The sequence below is a fragment of the Rhipicephalus microplus genome, chromosome 2 (assembly GCF_043290135.1).
Source record: "Rhipicephalus microplus isolate Deutch F79 chromosome 2, USDA_Rmic, whole genome shotgun sequence".
Classification (NCBI taxonomy): Eukaryota; Metazoa; Arthropoda; class Arachnida; order Ixodida; family Ixodidae; genus Rhipicephalus; species Rhipicephalus microplus.
Genome location: NC_134701.1, coordinates 92,260,547 through 92,285,090, shown reverse-complemented (window position 1 = coordinate 92,285,090; position 24,544 = coordinate 92,260,547). Strand labels below are relative to the sequence as shown.

Below are 24,544 nucleotides of genomic sequence, written 5' to 3'. Positions count from 1 at the left end.
GCCACGCGGGATTCGATTCCTGGCCGAAGCATTGTTACTTTTAAAAAAGCTCACGCATGCTGTTACGCAATATTGCATGCCCTGAATGCCGGAGTAAGCGAATGGCGTCGGTAGTTCAGTTGTAGAATACTCGCCTGCCACGCGGGTGACCCGGATTCGATTCCCGGCCGACGCATCGTTATTTTTAGAAAAGCTCGCTCGTGCTGTTACACTATATATGCATGCCATGAATGCAGGAGCAAGCAAATGGCGTCGGTGCTTCAGTGGTAGAATACTCGCCTGCCACGCGGCTGACCGGGGTTCGATTCCTTGCTGACACATCGTTTATTTTAAAAATGTTCTTGCGTGCCTTTCCGCAATATTGCATGTCCTGAATGCAGGAGTAAGCAAATGGTGTCGGTGGTTCAGTGGTAGAATACTCGACTGCCACGCGGTTGACCTGGGCTCGATTCGGGGCCGACGCATCGCTATTTTTATAAAAGCTCACGCGTGCTGTTACGCTATATATGCTTGCCATGAATGCAGGAGCAAGCAAATGGCGTTGGTGGTTCAGTGGTAGAATACTCGACAGCCACGCGGGTGAGCCGTGTTCGATTCCCGGCTGACGCATCGTTTATTTTAGAAACGTTCCTGCGTGCTATTTTGCAATATTGCATGTCAAGAATGCAGGAACAAGCAAATGGCGTCTGTAGTTCCGTGGTAGAATACTCGCCTGCCACGCGGGTGAGCCGGATTCGATTCCCTGCCGAAGCATTGTTACTTTTTGAAAGCTCACAGGTGCTGTTACGCTATATTGCATGTCATGAATGCCGGGGAAAACAAATGGCGTCGGTGGTTCAGTGGTAGAATGCTCGCCTGCCACACGGGTGACCCGGGTTCAATTCACGGACGACGCATCGTTATCTTTAAAAAAGTTCACGCGTCTTGTTACGCTATATATGCATGCCATGAAACCAGGAGCAAGCAAATGGTGTCGGTGGTTCAGTGATAGAATACTAGCCTGCCACGTGGGTGACCCGGGTTCGATTTCCGGCCGAGGCATAGTTTACTTAAGAAAAGTTCCTGCGTACTATTCCGCAATATTGCATGTCTTGAGAGCCGGGACAAGCAAATGGCGTCAGTTGTTCCGTGGTAGAATACTCGCCTGCCACGCGGGTGACCCGGATTCGATTCCCGGCGGACGCATCGTTATTTTAGAAAAGCTCACGCGTGCTGTTACGCTATATATGCTTGCCATGAATGCAGGAGCAAGCAAATGGCGCCGGTAGTTCAGTTGTAGAATACTCGCCTGCCACGCGGGTGACCCGGGTTCGATTCCTGGCCGAAGCATTGTTACTTTTTGAAAAGCTCACGCGTGCTGTTACGCAATATTGCATGCCCTGAATGCCGGAGTAAGCGAATGGCGTCGGTAGTTCAGTTGTAGAATACTCGCCTGCCACGCGGGTGACCCGGGTTCGATTCCCGGCCGACGCATCGTTTATTTTAGAAAAGTTCCTGCGTACTATTCCACAATATTGCATGTCATGAGTGCAGGAACAAGCAAATGGCGTCAGTAGTTCCGTGGTAGAATACTCGCCTGCCACGCGGGTGTACCGGTTTCGATTCCCGGCCGACGCATCGTTATTTTTAGAAAAGCTCACGCGCGCTGTAACGCTATATATGCATGCCATGAATGCAGGAGCAAGCAGATGGCGTCGGTGCTTCAGTGGTAGAATACTCGCCTGCCATGCGGCTGACCGGGGTTCGATTCCCTGCCGACACATCGTTTATTTTAAAAATGTTCTTGCGTGCCTTTCCGCAATATTGCATGTCATGATCAGGAGTAAGCAATGGTGTCGGTGGTTCAGTGGTAGAATACTCGCCTGCCACGCGGTTGACCTGGGCTCGATTCCGGGCCGACGCATCGCTATTTTTATAAAAGCTCACGTGTGCGGTTACGCTATATATGCTTGCCATGAATGCAGGTGCAAGCAAATGGCGTCGGTGGTTTAGTGGTAGAATACTCGACTGCCACGCGGGTGAGCCATGTTCGATTCCCGGCCAACGCATCGTTCATTCTAGAAACGTTCCTGCGTACTATTCCGCGATATTGCATGACATGAGTGCAGGAACAAGTAAATGGCGTCAGTAGTTCCGTGGTAGAAAACTCGCCTGCCACGCGGGTGACCCGGATTCGATTCCTGGCCGAAGCATTGTTACTTTTAAAAAAGCTGACGCGTGCTGTTACGCAATATTGCATGCCCTGAATGCCGGAGTAAGAGAATGGCGTCGGTAGTTCAGTTGTAGAATACTCGCCTGCCACGCGGGTGACCCAGGTTCGATTCCCGGCCGACGCATTGTTATATTTAGAAAACTCACGCGTGATGTTACGCTATATATGCATGCCATGAATGCCGGAGCAAGCAAATGGAGTCGGTGGTTCAGTGATAGAATACTCGACTGCCACGCGGGTGACCCGGGTTCGAGTTCAGGCTGACGCATCGTTATCTTTAGAAAAGCTCACGCGTGTTGTTACGCTTTATTGCATGCCATGAATGCAGAAGTAAGCAAATGGCGTCGGTGGTTCAGTGGTAGAATACTCGCCTGCCACGCGGGTGACCCGGGTTCGATTCCCTGCCGAAGCATTGTTACTTTTAGAAAAGCTCAGACGGTCTGTTACGCAATATTGCATGTCATGAATGCCGGAGAAAACAAATGGCGTCGGTCGTTCAGTGGTAGAATGCTCGCCTGCCACACGCGTGACCCGGGTTCAATTCACGGCCGACGCATCGTTATCTTTAAAAAAGCTCACGCGTGTTGTTACGCTATATATGCATGCCATGAAAGCAGGAGCAAGCAAATGGCGTCGGTGGTTCAGTTGTAGAATACTCGCCTGCCACGCGGGTGACCCGGGTTCGATTCCCGGCCGACGCATCGTTTATTTAAGAAAAGTTCCTGCGTACTAATCCGCAATATTGCATGTCATGAGTGCCGGAACAAGCAAATGGCGTCAGTTGTTCCGAGGTAGAATACTCGCCTGCCACGCGGGTGACCCGGATTCGATTCCCGGCGGACGCATCGTTATTTTAGAAAAGCTCACGCGTGCTGTTACGCTATATATGCTTGCCATGAATGCAGGAGCAAGCAAATGGCGTCGGTGGTTCTGTGTTAGAATACTCGACTGCCACGCGGGTCACCCGTGTTCGATTCCTGGCTGAAGAATCGTTATTTTGAGAAAAGCTCACGCGTGCTGTTACGCAATATTGCTTGCCATGAATGCCGGAGAAAACAAATGGCGTCGGAGGTTCAGTGGTAGAATACTCGCCTGCCACGCGGGTGACCCCGGTTCGATTCCCTGCCGAAGCATTGTTACATTTAGAAAAGCTCACAATGCTGTTACGCAATATTGCATGTCATGAATGCCGGAGAAAACAAATGGCGTCGGTGGTTCAGTGGTAGAATGCTCACCTTCCACACGGGTGACCCAGGTTCAATTCACGGCCGACGCATCGTTATCTTTTAAAAAGCTCACGCGTGTTGTTACGCTATATATGCATGCCATAAATGCAGGAGCAAGCAAATGGGATTGGTGGTTCAGTGGTAGAATACTCGCCTGCCACGTGGGTGACCCGGGTTCGATTCTCGGCTGACGCATCGTTATTTTTAGAAAAGCTCACGCGTGCTGTTGCGCAATAATGCATGCCATGAATGCAGGAGTAAGCAAATAGCGTCGGTGGTTCAGGGGTAGAATACTCACCTGCGCGGGTGACCCAGGTTCGATTCCCGGCCGACGCATTCTTATTTTTAGAAAAGATCATGCATGCTGTTACGCTATATATGCATGCCATGAATGCAGGAGGAAGCAGATGGTGTTGGTGGTTCAGTGGTAGAATACTCGGCTGCCACGCGGGTGACCCAGGTTCGATTCCCGGCCGACGCATTGTTATATTTAGAAAACTCACGCGTGATGTTACGCTATATATGCATGCCATGAATGCAGGAGCAAGCAAATGGAGTCGGTGGTTCAGTGATAGAATACTCGACTGCCACGCGGGTGACCCGGGTTCGATTCCCGGCTGACGCATCGTTATTTTTAGAAAAGCTCACGCGTGCTGTTACGCAATATTGCATGCCATTAATGCAGGAGTAAGAAAATGGCGTCGGTGGTTCAGTGGTAGAATACTCGCCTGACACGCGGGTGACCCGGGTTCGATTCCCTGCCGAAGCATTGTTACTTTTAAAAAAGCTCACACGTGCTGTTACGCAATATTGCATGTCATGAATGCCGGAGAAAACAAATGACGTCGGTCGTTCCGTGGTAGAATGCTCGCCTGCCACACGCGTGACCCGGGTTCGATTCCCGGCCGACGCATCGTTATATTTAGAAAAGCTCATGCATGCTGTTACGCTATATATGCATGCCATGAATGCAGGAGCAAGCAAATGGCGTCGGTGCTTTTGTGGTAGAGTACTCGCCTGCCACGTGGCTGACCCGGGTTCGATTCTCTGCCGACACATCGTTTATTTTAAAAATGTTCTTGCGTGCCTTTCCGCAAAACTGCATGTCATGAATGCAGGAGTAAGCAAATGGTTTCGGTGGTTCAGTGGTAGAATACTCGCCTGCTACGCGGTTGACCTGGGCTCGATTCCGGGCCGAGGCATCGCTATTTTTATAAAAGCTCACGCGTGCTGTTACGCAATATGGCATGCCATGAATACCGGAGTAAGCAAATGGCGTCGGTGGTTCAGTGGTAGAATACTCGCCTGCTACGCGGGTGACCCGGGTTTGATTCCTGGCCAACGCATTGTTTATAATAGAAAAGTTTCTGCGTGCTAGTCCGCAAGTTTCCATGTCATGAATGCAGGAGCAAGCGAATGGCGTCAGTAGTTCCGTGGTATAATACTCGCCTGCCACGCGGGTGACCCGGGTTCGATTCTCGGCCGACGCATCGTTATCTTTAGAAAAGCTCACGCGTGCTGTTACGCTTCATTGCATGCCATGAACGCAGGTGTAAGCAAATGGCGTCGGTGGTTCAGTGGTAGAATACTCGCCTGCCACGCGGGTGACCCGGGTTCAATTCCCGGCTGACGCATCGTTAGTTTTAGAAACGCTCACGCGTGCTGTTACGCATTATTGCATGCCATGAATGCAGAAGTAAGCAAATGGCGTCGGTGGTTCAGTGGTAGAATACTCGCCTGCCACGCGGGTGACCCGGGTTCGATTCTCTGCCGAAGCATTGTTACTTTTAGAAAAGCTCACACTTGCTGTTACGCAATATTGCATGTCATGAATGTCGGAGAAAACAAATGGCGTCGGTCGTTCAGTGGTAGAATGTTCGCCTGCCACACGCGTGACCCGGGTTCAATTCACGGCCGACGCATCGTTATCTTTAAAAAAGCTCACGCGTGTTGTTACGCTATATATGCATGCCATGAAAGCAGGAGCAAGCCAATGGCGTCGGTGGTTCAGTGGTAGAATACTCGCCTGCCACGCGGTGACCCGGGTTCAATTCCCGGCTGACGCATCGTTATTTTTAGAAAAGCTCACGCGTGCTGTTACGCAATATTGCATGTCCTGAATGCCGGAGTAAGCGAATGGCGTCGGTAGTTCAGTTGTAGAATACTCGCCTGCCACGCGGGTGACCCGGATTCGATTCCCGGCTGACGCATCGTTTATTTAGCAAAGATTCCTGCGTACTATTCCGCAATATTGCATGTCATGAGTGCCGGAACAAGCAAATGGCGTCAGTTGTTCCGTGGTAGAATACTCGCCTGCCACGCGGGTGACCCGGATTCGATTCCCTTCGGACGCATCGTTATTTTAGAAAAGCTCACGCGTGCTGTTACGCTATATATGCTTGCCATGAATGCAGGAGCAAGCAAATGGCGTCGGTGGTTCTGTGTTAGAATACTCGACTGCCACGCGGGTGACCCGTGTTCGATTCCTGGCTGAAGAATCGTTATTTTGAGAAAAGCTCACGCGTGCTATTACGCAACATTGCATTCCATGAATGCCGGAGTAAGCAAATGGCGTCGGTGGTTCAGTTGTTGAATACTCGCCTGCCACACGGGTGACCCGGGTTCGATTCCCGGCCAACGCATCGTTTATTTTGGAAAAGTTTCTGCGTGCTATTCCGCAATATTGCATGTCATAGGTGCAGGAACAAGCAAATGGCGTCAGTATATCCGTGCCAGAATACTCGCCTGCCACGTGGGTGACCTGGATTCGATTCCTGGCCGAAGCATCGTTATATTTAGAAAAGCTCACGCGTGCCTTTACGCTATATATACATGCCATGAATGCAGGAGCAAGCAAATGGCGTCGGTGGTTCAGTGGTAGAATACTCGCCTGCCACGCGGTTGACCTGGGCTCGATTTCGGGCCGACGCATCGCTATTTTTATAAAAGCTCACGCGTGCTGTTACGCAATATTGCATGCCATGAATACCGGAGTAAGCAAATTGCGTCGGTGGTTCAGTGGTAGAATACTCGCCTGCCACGCGGGTGACCCGGGTTTGATTCACGGCCGACGCATCGTTATCTTTAGAAAAGCTGACGCATGGTGTTACGCTGTATATGCATGCCATGAATGCAGAAGCAAGCAAATGGCGTCGGTGGTTCAGTGGTAGAATACTAGCCTGCCACGCGGGTGACCCGGGTTTGATTCCTGGCCAACGCATTGTTTATATTAGAAAAGTTCCTGCGTGCTATTCCTAAAATTGCATGTCATGAAAGCAGGAGCAAGCAAATGGTGTCGGTGGTTCAGTTGTAGAATACTCGCCTGCCACGCGGGTGACCCGAGTTCGATTGCCGGCCAACGCATCGTTCATTCTAGAAAAGTTCCTGCGTACTATTCCGCGATATTGCATGACATGAGCGCAGGAACAAGTAAATGGCGTCAGTAGTTCCGTGGTAGAATACTCGCCTGCCACGCGGGTGACCCGGATTCGATTCCTGGCCGAAGCATTGTTACTTTTAAAAAAAGCTCACGCGTGCTGCTACGCAATATTGCATGCCCTGAATGCCGGAGTAAGCAAATGGCGTCAGTAGTTCCGTGGTAGAATACTCGCCTGCCACGCGGGTGACCCGGATTCGATTCCCGGCCGACGCATCGTTATATTTAGAAAAGCTCACGCGTGCTGTTACGCTATATATGCATGCCATGAATGCAGGAGCAAGCAAATGGCGTCGGTGCTTCAGTGGTAGATACTCGCCTGCCACGCGGGTGACCCGGGTTCGATTCGCGGCCGACACATCGTTTATTTTAAAAATGTTCTTGCGTGCCTTTCCGCAATATTGCATGTCATGATCAGGAGTAAGCAAATGGTGTCGGTGGTTCAGTGGTAGAATACTCGCCTGCCACGTGGTTGCCCTGGTCTCGATTCCGGGCCGACGCATCGCTATTTTTATAAAAGCTCACGCGTGCTGTTACGCTATATATGCTTGCCATGAATGCAGGAGCAAGCAAATGGCGTCGGTGGTTTAGTGGTAGAATACTCGGAAGCCACGCGGGTGAGCCGTGTTCGATTCCCGGCTGACGCATCGTTTATTTTAGAAACGTTCCTGCGTGCTATTTTGCAATATTGCATGTCATGAATGCAGGAGCAAGCAAATGGCGTCTGTAGTTCCGTGGGAGAATGCTCGCCTGCCACGCGGGTGACCCGGATTCGATTCCCTGCCGAAGCATTGTTACTTTTTGAAAGCTCAAACGTGCTGTTACGCAATATTGCATGTCATGAATGCCGGGGAAAACAAATGGCGTCGGTCGTTCAGTGGTAGAATGCTCGCCTGCCACACGGGTGACCCGGGTTCAATTCACGGACGACGCAGCGTTATCTTTAAAAAGTTCACGCGTCTTGTTACGCTATATATGCATGCCATGAAAGCAGGAGCAAGCAAATGGTGTCGGTGGTTCAGTGGTAGAATACTCGCCTGCCACGTGGGTGACCCGGGTTGGATTCCCGGCCGAGGCATAGTTTACTTAAGAAAAGTTCCTGCGTACTATTCCGCAATATTGCCTGTCATGAGAGCCGGGACAAGCAAATGGCGTCAGTTGTTCCGTAGTAGAATACTCGCCTGCCACGCGGGTGACCCGGATTCGATTTCCGGCGGACGCATCGTTATTTTAGAAAAGCTCACGCGTGCTGTTACGCTATATATGCTTGCCATGAATGCAGGAGCAAGCGAATAGCGTCAGTAGTTCCGTGGTAGAATACTCGCCTGCCACACGGGTGTACCGGATTCGATTCCCGGCCGACGCATCGTTATTTTTTGAAAAGCTCACGCGCACTGTAACGCTATATATGCATGCCATGAATGCAGGAGCAAGCAGATGGCGTCGGTGCTTCAGTGGTAGAATACTCGCCTGCCACGCGGCTGACCGGGGTTCGATTCCCAGCCGAAGCATCGTTATTTTAAGAAAAGCTCACGCGTGCTCTTACGCTCTATATACATGCCATGAATGCAGGAGCAAGAAAATAGCATCGGTGGTTGAGTGGTAGAATACTCGCCTGCCACGCGGTTGACCTGGGCTCAATTCCGGGCCGACGCATCGCTATTTTTATAAAAGCTCACGCGTGCTGTTACGCAATATTGCATGCCATGAATACCGGAGTAAGCAAATGGCGTCGGTGGTTCAGTGGTAGAATACTTGCCTGCTACGCGGGTGACCCGGGTTTTATTCCTGGCCAACGCATTGTTTATATTAGAAAAGTTGCTGCGTGCTATCCCTAATATTGCATGTCATTAATGCAGGACCAAGCAAATGGCGTCGGTGGTTCAGTTGTAGAATACTCGCCTGCCACGCGGGTGACCCGAGTTCGATTCCCAGCCAACGCATCGTTTATTTTAGAAAAGTTCCTGCGTACTATTCCGCAATATTGCATGTCATGAGTGCAGCAACAAGCAAATGGCGTCAGTAGTTCCGTGGTAGAATACTCGCCTGCCACGCGGGTGACCCGGATTTGATTCCTGGCCGAAGCATCGTTATTTTTAGAAAAGCTCACGCGTGCTGTTACGCTATATATACATGACATGAATGCAGGAGCAAGCAAATGGCGTCGTTGGTTCAGTGGTAGAATATTCGCCTGCCACGCGGTTGACCTGGGCTCAATTCTGGGCCGACGCATCGCTATTTTTATAAAAGCTCAAGCGTGCTGTTACGCTATATATGCTTGCCATGAATGCAGGAGCAAGCGAATGGCGTCGGTGGTTCAGTGGTAGAATACTCAACTGCTGCGCGGGTAACCCGTGTTCGATTTCCGGCTGACGCATCGTTATTTTGCGAAAAGCTCACGCGTTCTGTTACGCAATATTGCATGCCATGTATGCAAGAGTAAGCCAATGGCGTCAGTAGTTCCGTAGTAGAATACTCGCCTGCCACGCGGGTGACCCGGATTCGATTCCCGGCCGACACATCGTTATTTTTAGAAAAGCTCACGTGTGCTGTTACGCTATGTATGCATGCCATGAATGCAGGAGCAAGCAGATGGCGTCGGTGCTTCAGTGGTAGAATACTCGCCTGCCACGCGGCTGACCGGGGTTCGATTCCCAGCCGAAGCATCGTTATTTTAAGAAAAGCTCACGCGTGCTCTTACGCTCTATATACATGCCATGAATGCAGGAGCAAGAAAATAGCATCGGTGGTTGAGTGGTAGAATACTCGCCTGCCACGCGGTTGACCTGGGCTCAATTCCGGGCCGACGCATCGCTATTTTTATAAAAGCTCACGCGTGCTGTTACGCAATATTGCATGCCATGAATACCGGAGTAAGCAAATGGCGTCGGTGGTTCAGTGGTAGAATACTTGCCTGCTACGCGGGTGACCCGGGTTTTATTCCTGGCCAACGCATTGTTTATATTAGAAAAGTTGCTGCGTGCTATCCCTAATATTGCATGTCATTAATGCAGGACCAAGCAAATGGCGTCGGTGGTTCAGTTGTAGAATACTCGCCTGCCACGCGGGTGACCCGAGTTCGATTCCCGGCCAACGCATCGTTTATTTTAGAAAAGTTCCTGCGTACTATTCCGCAATATTGCATGTCATGAGTGCAGCAACAAGCAGATGGCATCGGTGCTTCAGTGGTAGAATACTCGCCTGCCACGCGGCTGACCCGGGTTCGATTCCCTGCCGACACATCGTTTATTTTAAAACTTTTCTTGCGTGCCTTTCCGCAATATTGCATGTCATGAATGCAGGAGTAAGCAAATGGTGTCGGTGGTTCAATGGTAGAATACTCGCCGGCCACGCGGTTGACCTGGGCTCGATTCCGGGCCGACGCATTGCTATTTTTATAAAAGCTCACGCGTGCTTTTACGCAATATTACATGCCATGAATGCCGTAGTAAGCAAATGGCGTTGATGGTTCAGTGGTAGAATACTCGCCTGCTACGCGGGTGACCCGGGTTTCATTCCTGGCCGACGCATTGTTTATATTAGAAAAGTTCCTGCGTGCTATTCCTAATATTGCATGTCATGAATGCAGGAGCAAGCATAAGATGTCGGTGGTTCAGTGGTAGAATATTCGAATGCCACGCGGGTGACCGGGGTTTGATTTCCGGCCGACACATCGTTTATTTTAGAAATGTTCCAGCGTGCTATTTTGCAATATTGCATGTCATGAATGAAGGAGCAAGCTAAATGCCGTCAGTAGATCCGTGGTAGAATACTCGCCTGCCACGCGGGTGACCCGGATTCGATTCCCGGCCGACGCATCGTTATATTTAGAAAAACTAACGCGTGCTGTTACGCGATATATGCACGTCATGAATGCAGGAGCAAGCGAATTGCGTCGGTGCTTCAGTGGTAGAATACTCGCCTGCCACGCGGGTGACCCAGGCTCGATTCTCGGCCGACGCATCGTTATCTTTAGAAAAGCTCACGCGTGCTGTTACGCAATATTGCATGCCACGAATGCAGGAGTAAGCAAATGGCGTCGGTGGTTCAGTGGTAAAATTCTCGCCTGCCACGCGATTGACCAGGGTTCGATTCCCGGCTGACGCATCGTTATTTTGAGAAAAGCTCACGCGTGCTGTTACGCTATATATGCATGCCATGAATGCAGGAGCAAGCAAATTTCGTCGGTGCTTCAGTGGTAAAATACTCGCCTGCCACGCGGGTGGCCCAGGTTCATTTCTCGGCCGACGCATCGTTATCTTTAGAAAAGCTCACGCGTGCTGTTACGCATTATTCAATGCCAAGAATGCAGGAGTAAGCAAATGGCGTCGGTGGTTCAGGGGTAGAATACTCGCCTGCCGCGCGGGTAACCCGGGTTCGATTCCCTGCTGAAGCATTGTTACTTTTAGAAAAGCTCACACGTGCTGTCACGCAATATTGCATGTCATGAATGCCGGAAAAAACAAATGGCGTCGGTCGTTCAGTGGTAGACTGCTCGCCTGCCACACGGGTTACCCGGGTTCAAGTCACGGCCGACGCATCGTTATCTTTGAAAAAGCTCACGCGTGTTCTTACGCTCTATATGCATGTCATGACAGCAGGAGTAAGCAAATGGCGTCGGTGGTTCAGTGGTAGAATACTCGCCTGCCATGCGGGTGACCCGGGTTCGGTTTCCGGCCGACGGATCGTTTATTTTAGAAAAGTTCCTGCGTGCTGTTTCGCAATATTACATGCCATGAATGCAGGAGCAAGCAAATGGCGTCAGTAGTTTCGTGGTAGAATACTCGCCTGCCACGCGGGTGACCCGGACTCGATTCCCGGCCGACGCATCGTTATCTTTAGAAAAGCTGACGCATGGTGTTACGTTATATCTGCATGCCATGAATGAAGAAGCAAGCAAATGGCGCCGGTGGTTCAGTGGTAAAATTCTCGCCTGCCACGCGGGTGACCCGGGTTCGATTCCCGGCTGACGCATCGTTATTTTGAGAAAAGCTCACGCGTGCTGTTACGCTATATATGCATGCCATGAATGCAGGAGCAAGTAAATTGCGTCGGTGCTTCAGTGGTAAAATACTCGCCTGCCACGCGGGTGACCCAGGTTCATTTCTCGGCCGACGCATCGTTATCTTTAGAAAAGCTCACGCGTGCTCTTACGCAATATTCAATGCCAAGAATGCAGGAGTAAGCAAATGGCGTCGGTGGTTCAGTGGTAGAATACTCGCCTGCCACGCGGGTGACCCGGGTTCGATTCCCTGCCGAAGCATTGTTACTTTTTGAAAGGCTCACACGTGCTGTCACGCAATATTGCATGTCATGAATGCCGGAGAAAACAAATGGCGTCAGTCGTTCAGTGGTAGACTACTCGCCTGCCACACGGATGACCCGGATTCAAGTCACGGCCGACGCATCGTTATCTTTGAAAAAGCTCACGCGTGTTCTTACGCTCTATATGCATGTCATGAAAGCAGGAGCAAGCAAATGGTGTCGGTGGTTCAATGGTAGAATACTCGCCTGCCACGCGGGTGACCCGGGTTCGATTCCCGGCTGACGCATCGTTATTTTTAGAAACGCTCACGCGTGCTGTTACGCAATATTGCATGCCATGAATACAGGAGTATGCAAATGGCGTCGGTGGTTCAGTGGTAGAATACTCGCCTGCCACGCGGGTGACCCGGGTTCGGTTTCCGGCCGACGCATCGTTTATTTTAGAAAAGTTCCTGCGTGCTGTTTCGCAATATTACATGCCATGAATGCAGGAGCAAGCAAATGGCGTCAGTAGTTTCGTGGTAGAATACTCGCCTGCCACGCGGGTGACCCGCGTTCGATTCCCGGCCGACGCATCGTTATCTTTAGAAAAGCTGACGCATGGTGTTACGCTATATCTGCATGCCATGAATGCAGAAGCAAGCAAATGGCGCCGGTGGTTCAGTGGTAAAATTTTCGCCTGCCACGCGGGTGACCCGGGTTCGATTCCCGGCTGACGCATCGTTATTTTGAGAAAAGCTCACGCGTGCTGTTACGCTATATATGCATGCCATGAATGCAGGAGCAAGCAAATTGCGTCGGTGCTTCCGTGGTAAAATACACGCCTGCCACGCGGGTGACCCAGGTTCATTTCTCGGCCGACGCATCGTTACCTTTAGAAAAGCTCACGCGTGCTGTTACGCAATATTCAATTCTAAGAATGCAGGAGTAAGCAAATGGCGTCGGTGGTTCAGGGGTAGAATACTCGCCTGCCACGCGGGTAACCCGGGTTCGATTCCCTGCCGAAGCATTGTTACTTTTTGAAAAGCTCACGCTTGCTGTTACGCAATATTGCATGCCATGAATGCAGGAGTAAGCAAATGGCGTCGGTGGTTCATTGGTAGATTACCCGCCTGCCACGCGGGTGACCCGGGTTCTATTCCCTGCCGAAGCATTGCTACTTTTAGAAAAGCTCACACGTGCTGTTACGCAATATTGCATGTCATGAATGCCCCTGCAAACAAATGGCGTCGGTGGTTCAGTGGTAGAATGCTCGCCTGCCACACTAGTGACCCTGGTTCGATTCCCGGCCGAAGCATCGTTTATTTTAAAAAAGTGCCTGCGTGCTATTCCACAATATTGCATGCCATGATTGCAGGAGTGAGCAAATGGCGTCGGTGGTTCAGTCGTAGAATACGCGGGTGACACCGGTTCGATTCCCGGCCGACGCATCGTTTATTTTAGAAAAGTACCTGCGTGCTATTCCGCAATATTGCTTGTCATGAATGCAGGAGTAAGCAAATGACGTTGGTTGTTCAGGGATAGAATACTCACCTGCTGCGCGGGTGACCCGGGTTTGATTCCCGGCGGACGCATTGTTATTTTTAAAATAGCTCATGCATGCTGTTACGCTATATATGCATGCCATGAATGCAGGAGCAAGCTTATGGTGTTGGTGGTTCAGTGGTAGAATACTCGGCTGCCACGCGGGTGACCCAGGTTCGATTCCCGGCCGACGCATCGTTATTTTTAGAAAAGCTCACGCGTGCTGTTACGCTATATATGCATGCCATGAATGCTGGAGCAAGCAAACGGCGTCGGTGGTTCCATGGTCGAATACTCGACAGCCTCGCGAGTCACCCGGGTTCGATTCTCGGAAGGCGCATCGTTATTGTTAGAAAAGCTCACGCGTGCTGTTACGCAATATTGCATGCCATAAATGCAAGCAAATGGCGTCGGTGTTTCAGTTGTAGAATACTCGCCTGTCAACCGGTTGACCCAGATTCGATTCCCGGCCGACGCATTGGTATTTTTAGAAAAATTTACGCGTGCTCTTACGCTATATATGCATGCCATGAATGCAGGTGTAAGCAAATAGCGTCGGTGGTTTCATGGTATAATACTCGCCTGCCACGCTGGTGACCCGGGTTCAATTCTCGGCCGATGCATCGTTACTCTCAGAAAAGCTCACGCGTGCTGTTACGCTATATATGCATGCCATAAATGCATGAGCAAGCAAATGGCGTTGGTGGTTCAGTGGTTGAATACTCGCCTGCCACGCGGGTGACCCAGATTCGATTCCCGGCCGAAGCATCGTTATTTTCATAAAAGCTCACGCGAGCTGTTACGCAATAATGCATGCCATGAATGCAGGAGTAAGCAAATGGCGTCTGTGGTTCAGTGGTAGAATACTAGCCTGCCACGCAGGTGACCCGTGTTCGATTCCCGGGCGACGCATTGTTATTTTAGAAAAGTTCCTTCATGCTATTCCGCAATATTGCACGCCACGAATGCAGGAGAAAGCGAACGGCGTCGGTGGTTCAGTGGTAGAATACTCGCCTGCCACGCGGGTGACCAGGGTTCGATTCCCCACCGACGCATCGCTATTTTTAGAAAAGCTCACGCGTAATGTTACGCAATATTGCATGCCATGAATGCAGGAGTAAGCAAACGGCGTCGGTGGCTCAGTGGTAGAATACTCGCCTGTCACGCGGGTGACCCGGGTTCGATTTCCGGCCGACGCATCGTCTATTTTAGAAACGTTCCTGCCTGCTATTCCGCAATATTGCACGCCATGAATGCAGAAGCCAGCAAACGGCGTCGGTAGTTCAGTCATAGAATACTCGCCTGCCACGCGGGTGACCCGGGTTCAATTCCGGCTGACGCGTTGTTATATTTAGAAAAGATCACACGTGCTGTTACGCCATATTGCATGTCATGAATGCCGCAGTAAGCAAATGGCGTCGGTGTTTCAGTGGTAGAATACTCGTCTGCCACGGGGCTGACCCGGTTTCGATTCCCGGCCGACACATCGTTTTCTTTAAAAACGTTCTTGCGTGCCTTTCCGCAATATTGCATGTCATGATTGCAGGAGTAAGCAAATGGTGTTGGTGGTTCAGTGGTAGAATACTCCCTTGCCACGCGGGTGACCCGGTTTCGATTCCGGCTGACGCATTGTTATTTTTAGAAAAGCTCACGCATGCTGTTACACAATATTACATGCCATGAATGCAGAAGTAAGCAAATGGCGTCGGTGGTTCAGTGGTAGAGTGATCGCCTGCCACGCGGGTGACCCGGATTCGATTCCCTGCCGAAGCATTGTTACTTTTTGAAAGCTCAAACGTGCTGTTACGCAATATTGCATGTCATGAATGCCGGGGAAAACAAATGGCGTCGGTCGTTCAGTGGTAGAATGCTCGCCTGCCACACGGGTGACCCGGGTTCAATTCACGGACGACGCAGCGTTATCTTTAAAAAGTTCACGCGTCTTGTTACGCTATATATGCATGCCATGAAAGCAGGAGCAAGCAAATGGTGTCGGTGGTTCAGTGGTAGAATACTCGCCTGCCACGTGGGTGACCCGGGTTGGATTCCCGGCCGAGGCATAGTTTACTTAAGAAAAGTTCCTGCGTACTATTCCGCAATATTGCCTGTCATGAGAGCCGGGACAAGCAAATGGCGTCAGTTGTTCCGTAGTATAATACTCGCCTGCCACGCGGGTGACCCGGATTCGATTTCCGGCGGACGCATCGTTATTTTAGAAAAGCTCACGCGTGCTGTTACGCTATATATGCTTGCCATGAATGCAGGAGCAAGCGAATAGCGTCAGTAGTTCCGTGGTAGAATACTCGCCTGCCACGCGGGTGTACCGGATTCGATTCCCGGCCGACGCATCGTTATTTTTTGAAAAGCTCACGCGCACTGTAACGCTATATATGCATGCCATGAATGCAGGAGCAAGCAGATGGCGTCGGTGCTTCAGTGGTAGAATACTCGCCTGCCACGCGGCTGACCGGGGTTCGATTCCCAGCCGAAGCATCGTTATTTTAAGAAAAGCTCACGCGTGCTCTTACGCTCTATATACATGCCATGAATGCAGGAGCAAGAAAATAGCATCGGTGGTTGAGTGGTAGAATACTCGCCTGCCACGCGGTTGACCTGGGCTCAATTCCGGGCCGACGCATCGCTATTTTTATAAAAGCTCACGCGTGCTGTTACGCAATATTGCATGCCATGAATACCGGAGTAAGCAAATGGCGTCGGTGGTTCAGTGGTAGAATACTTGCCTGCTACGCGGGTGACCCGGGTTTTATTCCTGGCCAACGCATTGTTTATATTAGAAAAGTTGCTGCGTGCTATCCCTAATATTGCATGTCATGAATGCAGGACCAAGCAAACGGCGTCGGTGGTTCAGTTGTAGAATACTCGCCTGCCACGCGGGTGACCCGAGTTCGATTCCCGGCCAATGCATCGTTTATTTTAGAAAAGTTCCTGCGTACTATTCCGCAATATTGCATGTCATGAGTGCAGCAACAAGCAAATGGCGTCAGTAGTTCCGTGGTAGAATACTCGCCTGCCACGCGGGTGACCCGGATTTGATTCCTGGCCGAAGCATCGTTACTTTTAGAAAAGCTCACGCGTGCTGTTACGCTATATATACATGACATGAATGCAGGAGCAAGCAAATGGCGTCGTTGGTTCAGTGGTAGAATATTCGCCTGCCACGCGGTTGACCTGGGCTCAATTCTGGGCCGACGCATCGCTATTTTTATAAAAGCTCACGCGTGCTGTTACGCAATATTGCATGCCACGAATGCAGGAGTAAGCAAATGGCGTCGGTGGTTCAGTGGTAAAATACTCGCCTGCCACGCGGGTGACCCGGTTTCGATTCCCGGCTGACGCATCGTTATTTTTAGAAAAGCTCAAGCGTGCTGTTACGCTATATATGCTTGCCATGAATGCAGGAGCAAGCGAATGGCGTCGGTGGTTCAGTGGTAGAATACTCAACTGCTGCGCGGGTAACCCGTGTTCGATTTCCGGCTGACGCATCGTTATTTTGCGAAAAGCTCACGCGTTCTGTTACGCAATATTGCATGCCATGTATGCAAGAGTAAGCCAATGGCGTCAGTAGTTCCGTAGTAGAATACTCGCCTGCCACGCGGGTGACCCGGGTTCGATTCCCTGCCGACACATCGTTTATTTTAAAAATTTTCTTGCGTGCCTTTCCGCAATATTGCATGTCATGAATGCAGGAGTAAGCAAATGGTGTCGGTGGTTCAATGGTAGAATACTCGCCGGCCACGCGGTTGACCTGGGCTCGATTCCGGGCCGACGCATTGCTATTTTTATCAAAGCTCACGCGTGCTTTTACGCAATATTACATGCCATGAATGCCGTAGTAAGCAAATGGCGTTGATGGTTCAGTGGTAGAATACTCGCCTGTTACGCGGGTGACCCGGGTTTCATTCCTGGCCGACGCATTGTTTATATTAGAAAAGTTCCTGCGTGCTATTCCTAATATTGCATGTCATGAATGCAGGAGCAAGCATAAGATGTCGGTGGTTCAGTGGTAGAATATTCGAATGCCACGCGGGTGACCGGGGTTTGATTTCCGGCCGACACATCGTTTATTTTAGAAATGTTCCAGCGTGCTATTTTGCAATATTGCATGTCATGAATGCAGGAGCAAGCTAAATGCCGTCAGTAGATCCGTGGTAGAATACTCGCCTGCCACGCGGGTGACCCGGATTCGATTCCCGGCCGACGCATCGTTATTTTTAGAAAAACTAACGCGTGCTGTTACGCGATATATGCACGTCATGAATGCAGGAGCAAGCGAATTGCGTCGGTGCTTCAGTGGTAGAATACTCGCCTGCCACGCGGGTGACCCAGGCTCGATTCTCGGCCGACGCATCGTTATCTTTAGAAAAGCTCACGCGTGCTGTTACGCAATATTGCATGCCACGAATGCAGGAGTAAGCAAATGGCGTCGGTGGTTCAGTGGTAAAATTCTCGCCTGCCACGCGATTGACCAGGGTTCGATTCCCGGCTGACGCATCGTTATTTTGAGAAAAGCTCACGCGTGCTGTTACGCTATATATGCATGCCATGAATGCAGGAGCAAGCAAATTTCGTCGGTGCTTCAGTGGTAAAATACTCGCCTGCCACGCGGGTGGCCCAGGTTCATTTCTCGGCCGACGCATCGTTATCTTTAGAAAAGCTCACGCGTGCTGTTACGCATTATTCAATGCCAAGAATGCAGGAGTAAGCAAATGGCGTCGGTGGTTCAGGGGTAGAATACTCGCCTGCCGCGCGGGTAACCCGGGTTCGATTCCCTGCTGAAGCATTGTTACTTTTAGAAAAGCTCACACGTGCTGTCACGCAATATTGCATGTCATGAATGCCGGAGAAAACAAATGGCGTCGGTCGTTCAGTGGTAGACTGCTCGCCTGCCACACGGGTTACCCGGGTTCAAGTCACGGCCGACGCATCGTTATCTTTGAAAAAGCTCACGCGTGTTCTTACGCTCTATATGCATGTCATGACAGCAGGAGTAAGCAAATGGCGTCGGTGGTTCAGTGGTAGAATACTCGCCTGCCATGCGGGTGACCCGGGTTCGGTTTCCGGCCGACGCATCGTTTATTTTAGAAAAGTTCCTGCGTGCTGTTTCGCAATATTACATGCCATGAATGCAGGAGCAAGCAAATGGCGTCAGTAGTTTCGTGGTAGAATACTCGCCTGCCACGCGGGTGACCCGGACTCGATTCCCGGCCGACGCATCGTTATCTTTAGAAAAGCTGACGCATGGTGTTACGTTATATCTGCATGCCATGAATGCAGAAGCAAGCAAATGGCGCCGGTGGTTCAGTGGTAAAATTCTCGCCTGCCACGCGGGTGACCCGGGTTCGATTCCCGGCTGACGCATCGTTATTTTGAGAAAAGCTCACGCGTGCTGTTACGCTATATATGCATGCCATGAATGCAGGAGCAAGTAAATTGCGTCGGTGCTTCAGTGGTAAAATACTCGCCTGCCACGCGGGTGACCCAGGTTCATTTCTCGGCCGACGCATCGTTATCTTTAGAAAAGCTCACGCGTGCTCTTACGCAATATTCAATGCCAAGAATGCAGGAGTAAGCAAATGGCGTCGGTGGTTCAGTGGTAGAATACTCGCCTGCCACGCGGGTGACCCGGGTTCGATTCCCTGCCGAAGCATTGTTACTTTTTGAAAAGCTCACACGTGCTGTCACGCAATATTGCATGTCATGAATGCCGGAGAAAACAAATGGCGTCAGTCGTTCAGTGGTAGACTACTCGCCTGCCACACGGATGACCCGGATTCAAGTCACGGCCGACGCATCGTTATCTTTGAAAAAGCTCACGCGTGTTCTTACGCTCTATATGCATGTCATGAAAGCAGGAGCAAGCAAATGGTGTCGGTGGTTCAATGGTAGAATACTCGCCTGCCACGCGGGTGACCCGGGTTCGATTCCCGGCTGACGCATCGTTATTTTTAGAAACGCTCACGCGTGCTGTTACGCAATATTGCATGCCATGAATACAGGAGTATGCAAATGGCGTCGGTGGTTCAGTGGTAGAATACTCGCCTGCCACGCGGGTGACCCGGGTTCGGTTTCCGGCCGACGCATCGTTTATTTTAGAAAAGTTCCTGCGTGCTGTTTCGCAATATTACATGCCATGAATGCAGGAGCAAGCAAATGGCGTCAGTAGTTTCGTGGTAGAATACTCGCCTGCCACGCGGGTGACCCGCGTTCGATTCCCGGCCGACGCATCGTTATCTTTAGAAAAGCTGACGCATGGTGTTACGCTATATCTGCATGCCATGAATGCAGAAGCAAGCAAATGGCGCCGGTGGTTCAGTGGTAAAATTTTCGCCTGCCACGCGGGTGACCCGGGTTCGATTCCCGGCTGACGCATCGTTATTTTGAGAAAAGCTCACGCGTGCTGTTACGCTATATATGCATGCCATGTATGCAGGAGCAAGCAAATTGCGTCGGTGCTTCCGTGGTAAAATACACGCCTGCCACGCGGGTGACCCAGGTTCATTTCTCGGCCGACGCATCGTTACCTTTAGAAAAGCTCACGCGTGCTGTTACGCAATATTCAATTCCAAGAATGCAGGAGTAAGCAAATGGCGTCGGTGGTTCAGGGGTAGAATACTCGCCTGCCACGCGGGTAACCCGGGTTCGATTCCCTGCCGAAGCATTGTTACTTTTTGAAAAGCTCACACGTGCTGTCACGCAATATTGCATGTCATGAATGCAGGAGAAAACAAATGGCGTCGGTCGTTCAGTGGTAGACTGCTCGCCTGCCACACGGGTGACCCGGGTTCAAGTCACGGCCGACGCATCATTCATTTTAAAAAAGATCCTGCGTGCTAGTCCGCAATATTGCATGTCAAGAATTCAGAAGCAAGCAAATTGCGTCGGTGCTTCCGTGGTAGAATACTCGTCTGCCACGCGGTCTACCCGGGTTCGATTCCCGGCCGACGCATCGTTATCTTAAGAAAAGCTGACGCATGGTGTTACGCTATATCTGCATGCCATGAATGCAGAAGCAAGCAAATGGCGCCGGTGGTTCAGTGGTAGACTACTGGCCTGCTACGCGGGTGACCCGGGTTCGATTCCCGGCCGACGCATCGTTTATTTCAAAAAGTTCCTGCGTGCTATTTCGCAATATTGCGCCAAGAATGCAGGAGCCAGCAAATTGCGTCGGTGATTCAGTGGTAGAATACTCGCCTGCCACGCGGGTGACCCGGGTTCGGTTTCCGGCCGACGCATCGTTTATTTTAGAAAAGTTCCTGCGTGCTGTTTCGCAATATTACATGCCATGAATGCAGGAGCAAGCAAACGGTGTCGGTGGTTCCATGGTCGAATACTCGCCAGCCTCGCGAGTCACCCGGGTTCGCTTCTCGGAAGACGCATCGTCATTGTTAGAAAAGCTCACGCGTGCTGTTACGCAATATTGCATGCCATAAATGCAAGCAAATGTCGTCGGTGTTTCAGTTGTAGGATACTCGCCTGCCAAGCGGTTGACCCAGGTTTGATTCCCGGCCGACGCATACTTATCTTTAGAAAAGCTAACGTGTGCGGTGACGCTATATATGCATGCCATGAATGCAGGAGCAAGCAAATGGCGTCGGTGCTTCAGTGGTAGAATACTCGCCTGCTACGCGAGTGACCCGGATACGATTCCCGGCCGACGCATCGTTATCTTTACAAAAGCTGACGCGTGGTGTTACGCTATACATGCATGCCATGAATGCAGAAGCAAGCAAATGGCGTCGGTGGTTCAGTGGTAGAATACTCGCCTGCCACACGGGTGACTCGGGTTCAATTCACGGCCGACGCATCGTTATGTTTAAAAAGCTCACGCGTGTTGTTACGCTATATATGCATGCCATGAAAGCAGGAGAAAGCAAAGGGCGTCGGTGGTTCAGTGGTAGAATACTCGCCTGTCACGCGGGTTACCTGTGTTTAAATCGCTGCCGAAGCATTGTTACTTTTAGAAAAGCTCACGCATGCTGTTACGCAATATTGCATGCCATGAATGCCGGAGTAAGCAAATGGCGTCGGTGGTTCAGTTGTAGAATACTCGCCTGCCACGCGGGTAACCCGGATTCGATTCCTGGCCGAGGCATCGTTATTTTTAGAAAAGTTCACGCGTGCTGTTACGCTATATATACATGCCATGAATGCAGGAGCAAGCAAATGGCGTCGGTGCTTCAGTAGTAGAATACTCGCCTGCCACGCGGGTGACCCGGGTTCGATTCCCGGCCGAAGCATACTTATCTTTAGAAAAGCTAACGTGTGCGGTGACGCTATATATGCATGCCATGAATGCAGGAGCAAGCAAATGGCGTCGGTGGTTCAGTGGTAGAATACTCGCCTGCCACGCGGGTGACCCGGGTTCAATTCCCACCTGACGCATGGTTATTTTTAGAAAAGCTCACGCTTGCTGTTACGCAATATTGCATGCCATGAATGCAGGAGTAAGCAAATGGCGTCGGTGGTTCATTGGTAGATTACCCGCCTGCCACGCGGGTGACCCGGGTTCTATTCCCTGCCGAAGCATTGCTACTTTTAGAAAAGCTCACACGTGCTGTTACACAATATTGCATGTCATGAATGCCCCAGCAAACAAATGGCGTCGGTGGTTCAGTGGTAGAATGCTCGCCTGCCACACTAGTGACCCTGGTTCGATTCCCGGCCGAAGCATCGTTTATTTTAAAAAAGTGCCTGCGTGCTATTCCACAATATTGCATGCCATGATTGCAGGAGTGAGCAAATGGCGTCGGTGGTTCAGTCGTAGAATACGCGGGTGACACCGGTTCGATTCCCGGCCGACGCATCGTTTATTTTAGAAAAGTACCTGCGTGCTATTCCGCAATATTGCTTGTCATGAATGCAGGAGTAAGCAAATGACGTTGGTTGTTCAGGGATAGAATACTCACCTGCTGCGCGGGTGACCCGGGTTTGATTCCCGGCGGACGCATTGTTATTTTTAAAATAGCTCATGCATGCTGTTACGCTATATATGCATGCCATGAATGCAGGAGCAAGCTAATGGTGTTGGTGGTTCAGTGGTAGAATACTCGGCTGCCACGCGGGTGACCCAGGTTCGATTCCCGGCCGACGCATCGTTATTTTTAGAAAAGCTCACGCGTGCTGTTACGCTATATATGCATGCCATGAATGCTGGAGCAAGCAAACGGCGTCGGTGGTTCCATGGTCGAATACTCGACAGCCTCGCGAGTCACCCGGGTTCGATTCTCGGAAGGCGCATCGTTATTGTTAGAAAAGCTCACGCGTGCTGTTACGCAATATTGCATGCCATAAATGCAAGCAAATGGCATCGGTGTTTCAGTTGTAGAATACTCGCCTGTCAACCGGTTGACCCAGATTCGATTCCCGGCCGACGCATTGGTATTTTTAGAAAAATTTACGCGTGCTCTTACGCTATATATGCATGCCATGAATGCAGGTGTAAGCAAATAGCGTCGGTGGTTTCATGGTATAATACTCGCCTGCCACGCTGGTGACCCGGGTTCAATTCTCGGCCGATGCATCGTTACTTTCAGAAAAGCTCACGCGTGCTGTTACGCTATATATGCATGCCATAAATGCATGAGCAAGCAAATGGCGTTGGTGGTTCAGTGGTTGAATACTCGCCTGCCACGCGGGTGACCCAGATTCGATTCCCGGCCGAAGCATCGTTATTTTCATAAAAGCTCACGCGAGCTGTTACGCAATAATGCATGCCATGAATGCAGGAGTAAGCAAATGGCGTCTGTGGTTCAGTGGTAGAATACTAGCCTGCCACGCAGGTGACCCGTGTTCGATTCCCGGGCGACGCATTGTTATTTTAGAAAAGTTCCTGCATGCTATTCCGCAATATTGCACGCCACGAATGCAGGAGAAAGCGAACGGCGTCGGTGGTTCAGTGGTAGAATACTCGCCTGCCACGCGGGTGACCAGGGTTCGATTCCCCACCGACGCATCGCTATTTTTAGAAAAGCTCACGCGTAATGTTACGCAATATTGCATGCCATGAATGCAGGAGTAAGCAAACGGCGTCGGTGGCTCAGTGGTAGAATACTCGCCTGTCACGCGGGTGACCCGGGTTCGATTTCCGGCCGACGCATCGTCTATTTTAGAAACGTTCCTGCCTGCTATTCCGCAATATTGCACGCCATGAATGCAGAAGCCAGCAAACGGCGTCGGTAGTTCAGTCATAGAATACTCGCCTGCCACGCGGGTGACCCGGGTTCAATTCCGGCTGACGCGTTGTTATATTTAGAAAAGATCACACGTGCTGTTACGCCATATTGCATGTCATGAATGCCGCAGTAAGCAAATGGCGTCGGTGGTTCAGTGGTAGAATACTCGCCTGCCACGGGGCTGACCCGGTTTCGATTCCCGGCCGACACATCGTTTTCTTTAAAAACGTTCTTGCGTGCCTTTCCGCAATATTGCATGTCATGATTGCAGGAGTAAGCAAATGGTGTTGGTGGTTCAGTGGTAGAATACTCCCCTGCCACGCGGGTGACCCGGTTTCGATTCCGGCTGACGCATTGTTATTTTTAGAAAAGCTCACGCATGCTGTTACACAATATTACATGCCATGAATGCAGAAGTAAGCAAATGGCGTCGGTGGTTCAGTGGTAGAGTGATCGCCTGCCACGCGGGTGACCCGTGTTCGATTCCCGGCCGACGCATCGTTGATTTTTGAGAAGCGCCTGCGTGCTATTCCGCAATATTGCCTGTCATGAATGCAGGAGTAAGCAAATGGCGTCGGTGGTTCAGTATTAGAATACACACCTGCTGCGCGGGTGACCTGGGCTCGATTCCGGCCCGACACATCGCTATCTTTATAAAAGCTCACGCGTACGGTTACGCAATATTGCA

The 24,544-nt window shown here is 50.8% G+C and overlaps 43 non-coding genes across 43 annotated transcripts; all 43 read left to right on the top strand.

The window, feature by feature from the left end:
- Window positions 1-104: 104 nt before the first annotated feature.
- TRNAG-GCC (transfer RNA glycine (anticodon GCC)) lies at window positions 105-175 on the top strand. Its single transcript has one exon. It is a non-coding gene; the product is annotated as a tRNA-Gly (tRNA).
- A 650-nt stretch (window positions 176-825) lies between these two features.
- On the top strand, window positions 826-896 carry TRNAG-GCC (transfer RNA glycine (anticodon GCC)). The gene has a single exon. It is a non-coding gene; the product is annotated as a tRNA-Gly (tRNA).
- A 506-nt stretch (window positions 897-1,402) lies between these two features.
- Window positions 1,403-1,473, top strand: TRNAG-GCC (transfer RNA glycine (anticodon GCC)). The gene has a single exon. It is a non-coding gene; the product is annotated as a tRNA-Gly (tRNA).
- A 792-nt stretch (window positions 1,474-2,265) lies between these two features.
- On the top strand, window positions 2,266-2,336 carry TRNAG-GCC (transfer RNA glycine (anticodon GCC)). The gene has a single exon. It is a non-coding gene; the product is annotated as a tRNA-Gly (tRNA).
- Window positions 2,337-2,553: 217 nt separating this feature from the next.
- TRNAG-GCC (transfer RNA glycine (anticodon GCC)) lies at window positions 2,554-2,624 on the top strand. The gene has a single exon. It is a non-coding gene; the product is annotated as a tRNA-Gly (tRNA).
- Window positions 2,625-2,697: 73 nt separating this feature from the next.
- TRNAG-GCC (transfer RNA glycine (anticodon GCC)) lies at window positions 2,698-2,768 on the top strand. Its single transcript has one exon. It is a non-coding gene; the product is annotated as a tRNA-Gly (tRNA).
- Window positions 2,769-2,842: 74 nt separating this feature from the next.
- Window positions 2,843-2,913, top strand: TRNAG-GCC (transfer RNA glycine (anticodon GCC)). The gene has a single exon. It is a non-coding gene; the product is annotated as a tRNA-Gly (tRNA).
- Window positions 2,914-4,136: 1,223 nt separating this feature from the next.
- On the top strand, window positions 4,137-4,207 carry TRNAV-GAC (transfer RNA valine (anticodon GAC)). Its single transcript has one exon. It is a non-coding gene; the product is annotated as a tRNA-Val (tRNA).
- A 506-nt stretch (window positions 4,208-4,713) lies between these two features.
- On the top strand, window positions 4,714-4,784 carry TRNAS-GCU (transfer RNA serine (anticodon GCU)). The gene has a single exon. It is a non-coding gene; the product is annotated as a tRNA-Ser (tRNA).
- Window positions 4,785-5,001: 217 nt separating this feature from the next.
- Window positions 5,002-5,072, top strand: TRNAG-GCC (transfer RNA glycine (anticodon GCC)). The gene has a single exon. It is a non-coding gene; the product is annotated as a tRNA-Gly (tRNA).
- Window positions 5,073-5,145: 73 nt separating this feature from the next.
- On the top strand, window positions 5,146-5,216 carry TRNAG-GCC (transfer RNA glycine (anticodon GCC)). The gene has a single exon. It is a non-coding gene; the product is annotated as a tRNA-Gly (tRNA).
- A 218-nt stretch (window positions 5,217-5,434) lies between these two features.
- On the top strand, window positions 5,435-5,504 carry TRNAG-GCC (transfer RNA glycine (anticodon GCC)). The gene has a single exon. It is a non-coding gene; the product is annotated as a tRNA-Gly (tRNA).
- A 73-nt stretch (window positions 5,505-5,577) lies between these two features.
- TRNAG-GCC (transfer RNA glycine (anticodon GCC)) lies at window positions 5,578-5,648 on the top strand. Its single transcript has one exon. It is a non-coding gene; the product is annotated as a tRNA-Gly (tRNA).
- A 794-nt stretch (window positions 5,649-6,442) lies between these two features.
- Window positions 6,443-6,513, top strand: TRNAG-GCC (transfer RNA glycine (anticodon GCC)). The gene has a single exon. It is a non-coding gene; the product is annotated as a tRNA-Gly (tRNA).
- Window positions 6,514-7,881: 1,368 nt separating this feature from the next.
- On the top strand, window positions 7,882-7,952 carry TRNAG-GCC (transfer RNA glycine (anticodon GCC)). The gene has a single exon. It is a non-coding gene; the product is annotated as a tRNA-Gly (tRNA).
- A 2,958-nt stretch (window positions 7,953-10,910) lies between these two features.
- TRNAG-GCC (transfer RNA glycine (anticodon GCC)) lies at window positions 10,911-10,981 on the top strand. Its single transcript has one exon. It is a non-coding gene; the product is annotated as a tRNA-Gly (tRNA).
- Window positions 10,982-11,777: 796 nt separating this feature from the next.
- Window positions 11,778-11,848, top strand: TRNAG-GCC (transfer RNA glycine (anticodon GCC)). Its single transcript has one exon. It is a non-coding gene; the product is annotated as a tRNA-Gly (tRNA).
- Window positions 11,849-12,066: 218 nt separating this feature from the next.
- On the top strand, window positions 12,067-12,137 carry TRNAG-GCC (transfer RNA glycine (anticodon GCC)). Its single transcript has one exon. It is a non-coding gene; the product is annotated as a tRNA-Gly (tRNA).
- Window positions 12,138-12,355: 218 nt separating this feature from the next.
- TRNAG-GCC (transfer RNA glycine (anticodon GCC)) lies at window positions 12,356-12,426 on the top strand. Its single transcript has one exon. It is a non-coding gene; the product is annotated as a tRNA-Gly (tRNA).
- Window positions 12,427-12,499: 73 nt separating this feature from the next.
- Window positions 12,500-12,570, top strand: TRNAG-GCC (transfer RNA glycine (anticodon GCC)). Its single transcript has one exon. It is a non-coding gene; the product is annotated as a tRNA-Gly (tRNA).
- A 218-nt stretch (window positions 12,571-12,788) lies between these two features.
- TRNAG-GCC (transfer RNA glycine (anticodon GCC)) lies at window positions 12,789-12,859 on the top strand. The gene has a single exon. It is a non-coding gene; the product is annotated as a tRNA-Gly (tRNA).
- A 218-nt stretch (window positions 12,860-13,077) lies between these two features.
- TRNAG-GCC (transfer RNA glycine (anticodon GCC)) lies at window positions 13,078-13,148 on the top strand. Its single transcript has one exon. It is a non-coding gene; the product is annotated as a tRNA-Gly (tRNA).
- A 1,499-nt stretch (window positions 13,149-14,647) lies between these two features.
- Window positions 14,648-14,718, top strand: TRNAG-GCC (transfer RNA glycine (anticodon GCC)). The gene has a single exon. It is a non-coding gene; the product is annotated as a tRNA-Gly (tRNA).
- A 73-nt stretch (window positions 14,719-14,791) lies between these two features.
- On the top strand, window positions 14,792-14,862 carry TRNAD-GUC (transfer RNA aspartic acid (anticodon GUC)). Its single transcript has one exon. It is a non-coding gene; the product is annotated as a tRNA-Asp (tRNA).
- Window positions 14,863-15,652: 790 nt separating this feature from the next.
- On the top strand, window positions 15,653-15,723 carry TRNAG-GCC (transfer RNA glycine (anticodon GCC)). The gene has a single exon. It is a non-coding gene; the product is annotated as a tRNA-Gly (tRNA).
- A 1,227-nt stretch (window positions 15,724-16,950) lies between these two features.
- On the top strand, window positions 16,951-17,021 carry TRNAG-GCC (transfer RNA glycine (anticodon GCC)). The gene has a single exon. It is a non-coding gene; the product is annotated as a tRNA-Gly (tRNA).
- A 1,083-nt stretch (window positions 17,022-18,104) lies between these two features.
- TRNAG-GCC (transfer RNA glycine (anticodon GCC)) lies at window positions 18,105-18,175 on the top strand. Its single transcript has one exon. It is a non-coding gene; the product is annotated as a tRNA-Gly (tRNA).
- Window positions 18,176-18,682: 507 nt separating this feature from the next.
- On the top strand, window positions 18,683-18,753 carry TRNAG-GCC (transfer RNA glycine (anticodon GCC)). The gene has a single exon. It is a non-coding gene; the product is annotated as a tRNA-Gly (tRNA).
- Window positions 18,754-18,971: 218 nt separating this feature from the next.
- Window positions 18,972-19,042, top strand: TRNAG-GCC (transfer RNA glycine (anticodon GCC)). The gene has a single exon. It is a non-coding gene; the product is annotated as a tRNA-Gly (tRNA).
- Window positions 19,043-19,260: 218 nt separating this feature from the next.
- TRNAG-GCC (transfer RNA glycine (anticodon GCC)) lies at window positions 19,261-19,331 on the top strand. The gene has a single exon. It is a non-coding gene; the product is annotated as a tRNA-Gly (tRNA).
- Window positions 19,332-19,549: 218 nt separating this feature from the next.
- On the top strand, window positions 19,550-19,620 carry TRNAG-GCC (transfer RNA glycine (anticodon GCC)). Its single transcript has one exon. It is a non-coding gene; the product is annotated as a tRNA-Gly (tRNA).
- A 73-nt stretch (window positions 19,621-19,693) lies between these two features.
- On the top strand, window positions 19,694-19,764 carry TRNAG-GCC (transfer RNA glycine (anticodon GCC)). The gene has a single exon. It is a non-coding gene; the product is annotated as a tRNA-Gly (tRNA).
- A 218-nt stretch (window positions 19,765-19,982) lies between these two features.
- TRNAG-GCC (transfer RNA glycine (anticodon GCC)) lies at window positions 19,983-20,053 on the top strand. The gene has a single exon. It is a non-coding gene; the product is annotated as a tRNA-Gly (tRNA).
- A 218-nt stretch (window positions 20,054-20,271) lies between these two features.
- On the top strand, window positions 20,272-20,342 carry TRNAG-GCC (transfer RNA glycine (anticodon GCC)). The gene has a single exon. It is a non-coding gene; the product is annotated as a tRNA-Gly (tRNA).
- Window positions 20,343-20,704: 362 nt separating this feature from the next.
- On the top strand, window positions 20,705-20,775 carry TRNAS-GCU (transfer RNA serine (anticodon GCU)). Its single transcript has one exon. It is a non-coding gene; the product is annotated as a tRNA-Ser (tRNA).
- A 70-nt stretch (window positions 20,776-20,845) lies between these two features.
- On the top strand, window positions 20,846-20,916 carry TRNAG-GCC (transfer RNA glycine (anticodon GCC)). Its single transcript has one exon. It is a non-coding gene; the product is annotated as a tRNA-Gly (tRNA).
- Window positions 20,917-21,272: 356 nt separating this feature from the next.
- TRNAS-GCU (transfer RNA serine (anticodon GCU)) lies at window positions 21,273-21,343 on the top strand. Its single transcript has one exon. It is a non-coding gene; the product is annotated as a tRNA-Ser (tRNA).
- A 74-nt stretch (window positions 21,344-21,417) lies between these two features.
- TRNAG-GCC (transfer RNA glycine (anticodon GCC)) lies at window positions 21,418-21,488 on the top strand. Its single transcript has one exon. It is a non-coding gene; the product is annotated as a tRNA-Gly (tRNA).
- Window positions 21,489-21,850: 362 nt separating this feature from the next.
- On the top strand, window positions 21,851-21,921 carry TRNAG-GCC (transfer RNA glycine (anticodon GCC)). The gene has a single exon. It is a non-coding gene; the product is annotated as a tRNA-Gly (tRNA).
- Window positions 21,922-21,995: 74 nt separating this feature from the next.
- On the top strand, window positions 21,996-22,066 carry TRNAG-GCC (transfer RNA glycine (anticodon GCC)). The gene has a single exon. It is a non-coding gene; the product is annotated as a tRNA-Gly (tRNA).
- A 1,499-nt stretch (window positions 22,067-23,565) lies between these two features.
- On the top strand, window positions 23,566-23,636 carry TRNAG-GCC (transfer RNA glycine (anticodon GCC)). The gene has a single exon. It is a non-coding gene; the product is annotated as a tRNA-Gly (tRNA).
- Window positions 23,637-23,709: 73 nt separating this feature from the next.
- On the top strand, window positions 23,710-23,780 carry TRNAD-GUC (transfer RNA aspartic acid (anticodon GUC)). Its single transcript has one exon. It is a non-coding gene; the product is annotated as a tRNA-Asp (tRNA).
- A 503-nt stretch (window positions 23,781-24,283) lies between these two features.
- On the top strand, window positions 24,284-24,354 carry TRNAG-GCC (transfer RNA glycine (anticodon GCC)). Its single transcript has one exon. It is a non-coding gene; the product is annotated as a tRNA-Gly (tRNA).
- Window positions 24,355-24,544: the final 190 nt, after the last annotated feature.